The following is a 10,122-nucleotide window of genomic DNA, read 5'->3' as shown; positions in this document are numbered from 1 at the left end:
ATAACTTTGTAAGGAATATACACAATCCTCATTGTTCATTACAATGAGATTAAAGTAGACCTTTGGTATTCAGACTCATTCCAAGCAAGCCTAAAGATCTACGCCATCTTTTAATTTGTTAACTTTGCTAAAGCGTGAGTTTGAATTCCAGGTGCTATAAATTTGGTACAGTGAAATTGTCATTACTCCCTAGAAGGGATCCTGACAGCTGGAAAGCATCCATCCTTAACTTTGTGATTTGCCACTTTCTATCAATTAAATCTGTCATTGAGGCTCAAGATAGGGCTGTAAGTTATTCAGTTCCAAGTCACTGTATTTGGAGGACATGTGGAACAATGTTAGTGTTTGTACACTTGAAGACCCACAAAAAGGCCTCATACTGAAAGGAGATATATGAGGACATTACTTGGAAGGCTTGTGAGATTTTTTTTTGTATTGTCATGAAAGGGTAGGCATGAGTAAGTAAATTGCTCAGTGGCACTGTCATTCCATCTTTTTCTTGAACAATGACTAGATCCTGAGCCTGTGACAGCCATCTTGCAACTTGAAGTGACAGGTGAGACAATAAAAGTAAGATGCCAAATTTATTGGGGGACGGTTGAGGAGATAGAAAGCTTGCTGCCCCATTGGAAATTGTTAAACTGCTACACTCAAGCAGTATGAACATGTAGAAATCTTATTTTGTGAGATAATTTTTATCGCTGTGAAAATTTAAGTGATCCCTGATTAATACAAGGGTGTATAATCATGTCCCTTTCCTTAAAGAAAATGGTACACTCAGTTCTATAACCAATATAAACTATATATATAAAATGAAAAGCAAAAAATAAGCACTGTAAGTTTTCAGGTAGGAGGGACCTTGGCCAGCTGGAGCACATAGGAATGAAGAACAAATACGGAAGCGCAGCTTGATTTCTTTGGGTCTTTAATTCCTTTGACAAATTTCACAGGTGAGTAGCTAAATTTTGAGGGAGGAACCCAGAGCAAATTAGCAGCTAAGAATTAGTAGCTAGTACACTTGGAAAAACAGTCTAGTCTTTCAAAGTTTATCTAAATCAGAGAAATTCACCAATCCTAATCTGTTCTACAGCACCAAAAATTTGTAATAAGATTCATAACACTGGTGAAATCCAGCAAAACTTACTTAGACCTCAAAGTAAACCAAAAAGAAAGGGATTGATGTTGCCCTTCACACTCTTTTACTTTCTAGTTTCAAGACAAATAAACTCATTGGCCAAAAAATCACTTTATTTGGATGGAATCGATATTGCTACTCTTACAGGTAAGGCAGTGGAATTACATGTTTACCAGACATTGTATTAAGCTTTACTTTGGGAGCTGGAAAAATAGCATGGAGACTTGGGCACTGGCTTTGTGTATGTCACCCTAATTTGATACCCAGAACTACCAATAATCCCCTGTGTATCACCAGGCATCACTCGTGAACACGAAGCTAAGAAATAATATTTCTGGGTAGTATGGTATTTTTTTTTCAGATCTCTATATTACATTTCTTAGGGTTGAACCAGTTGACATTTTCACCAATAGTGGCTATATGGTCCTTCCTCACCACATAAATACACCAGCCTTGGCTTTTTGATATGTGCCATTCTCACTAGTGTGAGATGACAACTTAATGTGCTTTGATTTGCATTTTTATGATCATAAGTGATATGGTTTCCAAACTCCTCCAAGAATGATTCCTGGATATAAGACGAAGAGTAAGCCTCAAGCACTGCCAGGCATGGCCCCCAAATCTATAAAATAAAACAAAAAGAACACAAGAAGAAATGTGGAATCTCCTCATCATGTGATTGTAATGGGGAGAATTTATGAATAAAAATTAAAAGATCAGTTATTAGAGAAATTTGGAGTTGAAGATTGATGGAGGATAGTTCAATGAGCAGAGCACATGCTTGGCATGCGAGAGGTGTGGTGTGGGGGATAGAAGCTGGGAACAAGGGAATTTTTGCAAGCTGGCCTCGAATATAAAAGAATGTCTGTTCAGAGACTTGTGTTCCCTGCTGTTGTGAGTGCAGGAGAATGTCCTCCAGGTCAAACAACCTGTCCTTACAAACTATCTAGGTTAATAGTGCCATGAGCATTGCAACACTATCTTTACATACTATCTGATTTAATGATGCCATGAGTATTGAAACCACTATCCTTGCAAACCATCTGAATTAATGATGCCATGTACCTTGTAACCACTGTCTCACATACCTTCTGGTTGCTATAATGCCTAAGCAATGTGAAGCTGTGTTCCCCACATTCTGTTTCCTGCCTAAAGTTTGTTTGCCCTTAAAAGTCTTGTCCCTACCTTCAATAAATGAAGTCGATTTCTCTGACAATACTTCCCTGAGAGTGGTCTGTGGCTCACAGTCCTCCCTCCTCTTCCTGAGTCCAGCCTCAAAGGCTAGGGGCTGGAAGAGACCCTTACCCACCCTTGAATCTGCCTCATCGGGGTGCCCCCTCAAACAGCCAGGGTTTGACCCCAGGCACCACAAAGTCCACTGAACGCCAGTGGTAGTGACTCCGATCAAAGAGCCAGGAGTTAACCTGAGCATTGCTAGACATGACCCAGAAACAACAACAACAACAACAAAATTGTAGAAGAGGGTCTATCAAGCCAGAGTGATAGTAATGAGGGAGGATGCTTGCCTTGTGTGTGGCCAATCAGGACTTGGTCCTCAGCATCTCACGTGGTCTTCTCAAATCCCTAGCAGGAGTGACTCTGAACACAGAGCCGCAGTAAGCATGAGCATTTACTCATGTGTGAGCACTATGTACCCCTCCCACAAATAAAAAGTAAAAACATAAAGTCAAAAGATGGACACAGAAAGATAGTACTGGTAAAATTGAAATTTGGAAAGCGAGTAGATGTTAATAAAAGATGCAACAGTGGGGCCGGGCGGTGGCGCTAAAGGTAAGGTGCCTGCCTTGTCTGCGCTAGCCTTGGACGGACCGAGGTTCGATTCCCCGGTGTCCCATATGGTCCCCCAAGCCAGGAGCGACTTCTGAGCGCATAGCCAGGAGTAACCCCTGAGCGTTACCGGGTGTGGCCCAAAAACAAAAACAAAAACAAACAAAAAAAAAAGATGCAACAGTATAACAACAGGAGAAAGCAAATATTCCCATATGGAAGTGCATAATAAGGGGCCAAGGAGATAGCACAGGAGTTAGGTGCTTGCCGAGCATGTGGCCAACCTGGCTTGAATTCCCATCTGATTCCTTAGCATCACCCTGAGTCACTCCTGAGGACAGACCCAAGATGGGTCTAAAGCATCAATGGATATGACCCAACCCAACAATAATATTAAAACAACATTTCTTTAAAAAAGGAAGATTTGGTGGGGCCGGAGAGATAACGTAGAGGTAAGGCATTTGCCTTCATGCAGAAGGACGGTGGTTCGAATCCCAGCATCCCTTATAGTCCCCCGTGCCTGCCAGGGGCGATTTCTGAGCAGAGAGCCAGGAGTAATCCCTGAGCGCTGCTGGGTGTGACCCAAAAACCAAAAAAAAAAAAAAAAAAGAGAGGAAGATTTGGGTAAATATTAAAATATCATCCTTCAAGTATCACATATATAAAGATGTTTTTATTGTACTTTAATTATAGGTATTTAAAGGAGATTTTGGGGAGCTTTCTAAGAATTCTGTGTCTTGATTGATGTGAAAGTACTTATCAAATCTTATCATGTTGACTCATTCTTTTCTCGAATGTAAACCAAACAGTGAAAGATTATGGCTACGCCAGTCCATGCAGCAGAAAGCTGGCCATCTTGGAAGGAAAACATGGGCGGAACCCTGCACTGTCAAAGCCACACTTGCTGTCTCCATCACCTAGGATCACCATTTTCCTGATGGCTCTGCCTTCTCAGTTACACTGTACAATTCCCTGCAGGGACACTAATCTGATCACACTTCAGGTACGCCAGTTTCTTGGCTGATATCACCAGGGCTTTGGGGAGCTAGGATGGGCATACTTACCCCCTATCTTCCTTCTTCCAGAAGGCCTGGCAGCTGAGTATATGCCTCTAAGAGTTGTGGTATCAGTAATAATGCTTTGAATTTTTGAACAACTTCATTTGTTTTATGCTGTCATTCTTAAAGGAACACCTCAATTTAACAGATTGGACAACTAACAATAAGAGCTTACTAAACCTTCTGCCATTGTATCAATAACTTCATTAGAGAAATTGTAATTTTCACAAATGAACTTGCTACTGGACTTTTTTCTATTATTTTTTCTTTTCTTTTCTTTTGGGGGGGGGTGTTTAGGTCACACCCAGCAGCACTCAGGGGTTACTCCTGGCTCTACGCTCAGAAATTACTCCTAGTAGGCTCCAGGGACCATATGGGATGCCGGGATTAGAACTTCTGTACTGCATGCAAGGAAAACACCCTACCTCCATGCTATCTCTCCAGCCCCCACTTTTTTTCTCTTCCATTTTTGTCTTCTCTTCCATATTTTCCCCAGTAACTTGCTTTCACTTATCTGGAAAAAAATGTATTATAATTAACTATGTCAACTCTGTGATGCATTTTCTTTAAATAAATTTAAAAAACCTTACCAAGTTGTATACTCACTTAAAATATGTACTCACTATTGAACAATAAATATTTATATGTTTTTGTATTGAGGGAGCCACATCTGCCAGTGTTTAAGACTTATTCCTGAACTGTGCCTAAAGACTACCCTGTCTCTGCTTGGGACCTATAAGCAGTGCTAGGGACTGAACCCAGGTCAGCTACATGAAAGACAAGTACCCAACCCACTATACTTTATCTCCAGCATCTATTTTTAAATAAGGGATAAAATTAAAGTCATCAAAACATTTTCAATTGTATAATACAGAACAAATTGCTCATCTTCTCTAGTTTTTATAATCTGAAATGCTAAAACTCCCAGATCTGCAGAGATCTCTTTTTTTGTAGTTAAAATAAAAGGAAACTAGTAAATAAGTCATTTAAATTCCAAGGCATGTAGGAAATTAGGAAATATAGGAAATTAGGAAATATAGAAAAGAAATTAAAGCTACAAAATAGATAAGGATATTGTTTCAATCTCAAGAATTAAAATAGGGCTAACTATGGCAAGAATTTCCTTAAGTGATTGATGTAATAAAAGAAGCATATTCGAGTGATGGATAAGATATGGTGATTGACTTTGAAGGAAATAACAAAGAAATATATTTTAAAAACATCCATATTAACTAATTTCTTAAACAGTCTTTGCTTGAGATACCTGTAAGTTTTCCAAAGTGTATACTGTGGCACACAAATGGGTAGATGGATGGGAGTAAATCAAAATGGAAAACATCATTTGTGAAAATTTAGAAAGTGAAGGTTTCACTGGTGAAATTAAATCGAGAAAATAAGGAAAATAACAAACATAGCATTCAGTTTATCTTTTTAGAGAAGTAAGTGGTTCTATTTAGTGCAACTAAGAACATTTACAACTAACTATTGTGCTGCTTGGTATTCATTCAAGATGAATGAATTCAAGATGAATCCAAGATGGGAGAAGAATTCTGTTTCTATTACTTTCTAATAGGTATATCACTATGTTAGAGATCTGATTTAATTAAATGTAAGATCATCAAACTAATTCTTCCACCTAAATTATTTTTTGTTTGGTTTTGTTTTGGGGTGACACCCGACAGCGATCAGGGATCAGTCTTGGCTCTATGCTCAGAAGCCTCTTCTAGCAGGCTTAGGGGACCATATGAGATGCCAGGATATGAAGCACACTCTGTCCTGGATGGACTGCATGCAAGGCAATTGCCCTACTGCTGTGCTATCTCTCTGGCCCCCATTCCATCGAAATTCTACTGGCTTCAAAGACTAGACTCACAAATATTAGATTAGATTTTGCCTTCTTGGGAGATCATTTCTAGTCTATCACTGCTGAAGGCATGGGAAAACTCAAATTCAAGAAAACTTTAGGAAAACCTCCAAGTAAATATTCTTCATAATTTTTTCTAAATCCTGAAGATCATAACCTGTCCTGCATACTAGTCCATGAACTGACGGGCTAAGTCAAGACTGCACACCAGTGATTTTCAACCTTTCTATATTTGTAGCCAGCACTGGTTTGTAGACTAGTGATTAAAAAACTACTAGCTCTCTCTGTATACCTCTAAAAATATGAAGCCATTCAAGTCTAGGCCTTCTGAGAAGCAGATAACAAAACAGAATTTGACATGGAAGTGATTTATTGGTGGAAACACTTGTGAGGGTAATAGTGAAGACAGTACGATCAAGTGGGGAGGTTTCTCTGCGTCCTGAGAAAGAGAAAGGAAAAAAAGGAACATGAAAATATGTTTAAAGGGATTGTCGTGTTATATGTCGATACAACAGAGCTCTTTACACAGACGCCACTTCTTGAGGTGCTTAGAGAACCATATATGGAACGTACACTCTTCCGGCTGAAAATTAATATAGCCTAATTTAGGTTGTGAACTTTGAGTATGGTGACTTGATTAGTCTGTAAGCTTCTTTTACACAAGTTCTAGAATAGAATTTAGCACAAGGTAACACTCAGTGAATATCTGATAAATTTATAAAGTTTTTCAAATATTTATCTTTTCTTAAGAGGAATTGAAATAAATGAGTTACGTTGGCCATTGTATTTTTTATACTATGGAGCCAAAGCAATAGTCCAGTGGTGCTTGCCTTGCACAGGGTTGACTTGAATTTGACTTAGGTTTGACTATATATAGTCAAACCTAAGTCAAACTCAAGTACATATATATATATATATATATATATATATATATATATATATATATATATATATATACTGCTAGGAGTAATTCCTGAATGCAGAGTCAGGAATAGCCCCTGAGCATATGTAGATATGGCCCCAAACAAACCAAAACAAATGTAATATTATTTGATGTATTTAATAGACATCCTTTAAATCTTGGATCACTCTCACATACAGTATATGAATACAGAAGATCAGAGAGATAGTACAGTTGGTAAGGCACTTTCTTGCATACATCTAACCCTCATTGTAAATCATGGTGCTTCAAATAAAAAATAAATTGTACGCTAAACTTTTATATTTAATTGAATATTTAATAGTTTGTGTTATTTTAAAAAACTAGGTCTGTATGTGAATAAGTGAATGCGTGCAGAGCTTAAGTGTTCCTCAACCTCCTGTCTCGATCACACCCTGCCTACACCATTACCTTAAATCCCTCCTCATCCCTGTACCAACTTAAGCCTTTTAGAGTTGTTTGAAAGTGAAATGGAAACCCAAGCTCTTCTGGCATGAAGACTGGCATTTAGTGTGACTGACCTCTGGGCAATGCGACACATTTGCTCTGTAAATAAAGGATTATGATGTATCTGAATGTTCTGCTACAACTTAGTAGCTATTCAAAAAGTATATATATATATATATATATATATATATATATATATACACACATGCTGGCTGCTATGTCAACATGTTGACTGATAGAATGTCCACCTGGTAGGTGACTCACCAACATTATTTCAATCATAGCTCTGTGAATGGAATGCTCAAGAAAGGTGTCCACCAGTCACAGAATCTCTGCCTTGTTCCAGAGGGACTGTTTTATCTTTCTCACGTTGTCTGTGTTGGAATGAATTGCTGGAACTGAAGAACGGTCCATTCCAATGCTGACTCTGCCAAGGACCTCCTTTCAAGGACTGGCTTGTGAAAGATCATTTCCTCACTTAGAAGGCATCAGCTCTACTCAACAGAAAACTTGAGTCAGTATTGCCAAGTGCTGGTAAGAATATCCTAGACTTGGAGTAGTTTAAAGTGAAAAGAGTGGGATTCCAGCTTTATATATAATTTTATTTTTATGATGAGAAGAAAACATTTTGTAGAAAAATAACTTGGAGGAATAATGCCAACTTGCTTACAGTAGTGCCTTCATAGAAAATTATTTATAGTATCTGATCTTCTGTTGTTGCCTATAAGGAACATATGTTTCTTTAATGAACATGAGGGAAAAAATAAAGTATAGTGAAGAACATTTTATAGTTTTATAGTTAAAATTAAAATCTAAAAACCTGTTTGAAGTTCTAAAACCATGTGGCACCTACTTTGCCTATGAGCCCAGGGGGCATATGAAGACCAGTTATATATTCTGTGATGGAAATGTATTAGATCACTTTTTAACAAGCTATTTTTTCTCGAAAGAAAAGAGTCAGTTATAATTATAATAATCTCTAGTCTTACCTCAGAAGGAACTCCTTCCTTTCTCTCTTTTCCTATCAATCATAGAGAGGGAAAGAGTTACAAATCCTGACTGGCACTTTGCCTACTCTTTTGAGAGTCTAACCCAGTGGGATGGCAAAAAAAGGAGTAATTTTTAAATGAAGAGATTTAAAGCTAATCTCCATTTGACATGTGCTTCCAACTCTAGCTTATGTGAAAGTGCCTATTAGGAACAGACTTGATTCCTTGCTTCCCATTCCTCTTTTTGCCCCACTGGAAACCCTCTATTCCATCACGTCCTTTCATTTTCGAATTTATAAATGAGAGAAAACCCTAAGCACACTAAGTATTGTTGTAGAATGGTTGGTGGGACAAGAATAGTGATTGACAACTGTAGAAATTACATCTGAGGTTTAGTCCTGCAGGAAAGAAGGAAACAAATTGCTTGCAAATTATCTACAAGTCCCTGATGAATTTGAGAACAAAACTTAGGAGATTTCTGTCTTTCTTCAACAACATATTTATGTGCTTTCCTTTTGCTACAGCATACAAACACTCAAGAGGAATTGTTCCCATAAAAACACTATTTTGGTTTCTCATCTTTGTCAAGTGGGGTAATAGTAAATGTTCAAACGTTAATGAATAGTTTCTACTAACTACTAGTGGTGTTCTGAGTGTGATTCAGAACAGAAAAGGCATATGAGCTTGTGATTGATGAATTTATAATCTAAAAAAATGAGTTATCCACTATAAAAGCCTAAGATGTCAATTTTAGGATGATTAATGAAATAGCCTGTAAGGATTTGTAATACTAATCTTAGTAAATACAAGTCACTCATTAATAACCAAAAACAGTGTAATAATGTTAATTTTTATGTCTGATACTTGGATGTCTAGAAGTAAAAGGTTATACATGCCTCATATCAAAGTCTTAGATTTTATGTATACCTGACTTATAATATTCACTTCCAAGGTATTACGATAGTTCTACATAAAATGAAATCAGCTGGGGCAGGAGAGATAACACAGTGCTAAAGCATGTGGCTGATCTGGGATGAATTTGATTCAGTTCCTGGCATCCCATATGGTCTTCCGAGCTTGCCAGGAGTGATTTCTGACCACAGAGCCAGGAGTAACCCCGAAATATTTCCAGGTGTGGCCCCAAAACCAATCGATTAACAAATAAATAAATAAATAAATAAAGTGCAAAAAAGATGTAATCAGTTGTGTTTATCCTCAAACTTTTTATTAGACTGTAATGCAAAATAGTGCAAAAATTGGGAATAAGTATTTCATGCCAATATCTGTTGAATCTTATAATAAACTGAAAGCTTGTATTGAGAAAAAATGGTCGAATTTACTGTTTGCCTTTCAAAACATTTTTAGAAAATGTATTTTTCCCTTTGTGTTACAAAATAATTTGTTCATAAAAGAGTGAAGCTGGGCCTGGGGTTGGAGCTATAGTACAATAAATGGGTAAGGCTCTTGCTCTGTACACCTCTTGACACCCAATTTGGTCCCTTGAGCACCACTGTTGGACGCCCTCTGTGACTCTGTTCCAGAACCACCTGACCAGAGATAGGGATGCACAGCACAAAGAGGAGTGCCATCTCCCATGATTCCTAACTGGGCTTGACTTAGGGTCTACCCTCCTCCCTTACAGAGAGCTCTAGTTAAAGGAGATAAAACCTATCAACAGGGTTACTCCAGGCTACTCCTAAATCCCATTATTTGTTCATGTTGTGCTTTTCCCCAGGCCTCACCTATCCCCAGTCTTTGTCCTGTGACCATTTATATATCTCAGTCCCTCCCTTTTTCGGTGCTATATAAGCCTGGTTAGAAGGAACAAAGCTCTCTTGGATCCTCAGCCTCTGCCACATTCATTACTGGGGTCCTCAACTGGGGCAATGAGCACACTAGGT

Source organism: Suncus etruscus, chromosome 16, assembly GCF_024139225.1.
Source record: "Suncus etruscus isolate mSunEtr1 chromosome 16, mSunEtr1.pri.cur, whole genome shotgun sequence".
Taxonomy (NCBI): Eukaryota; Metazoa; Chordata; class Mammalia; order Eulipotyphla; family Soricidae; genus Suncus; species Suncus etruscus.
This window is presented reverse-complemented; position numbering follows the sequence as displayed.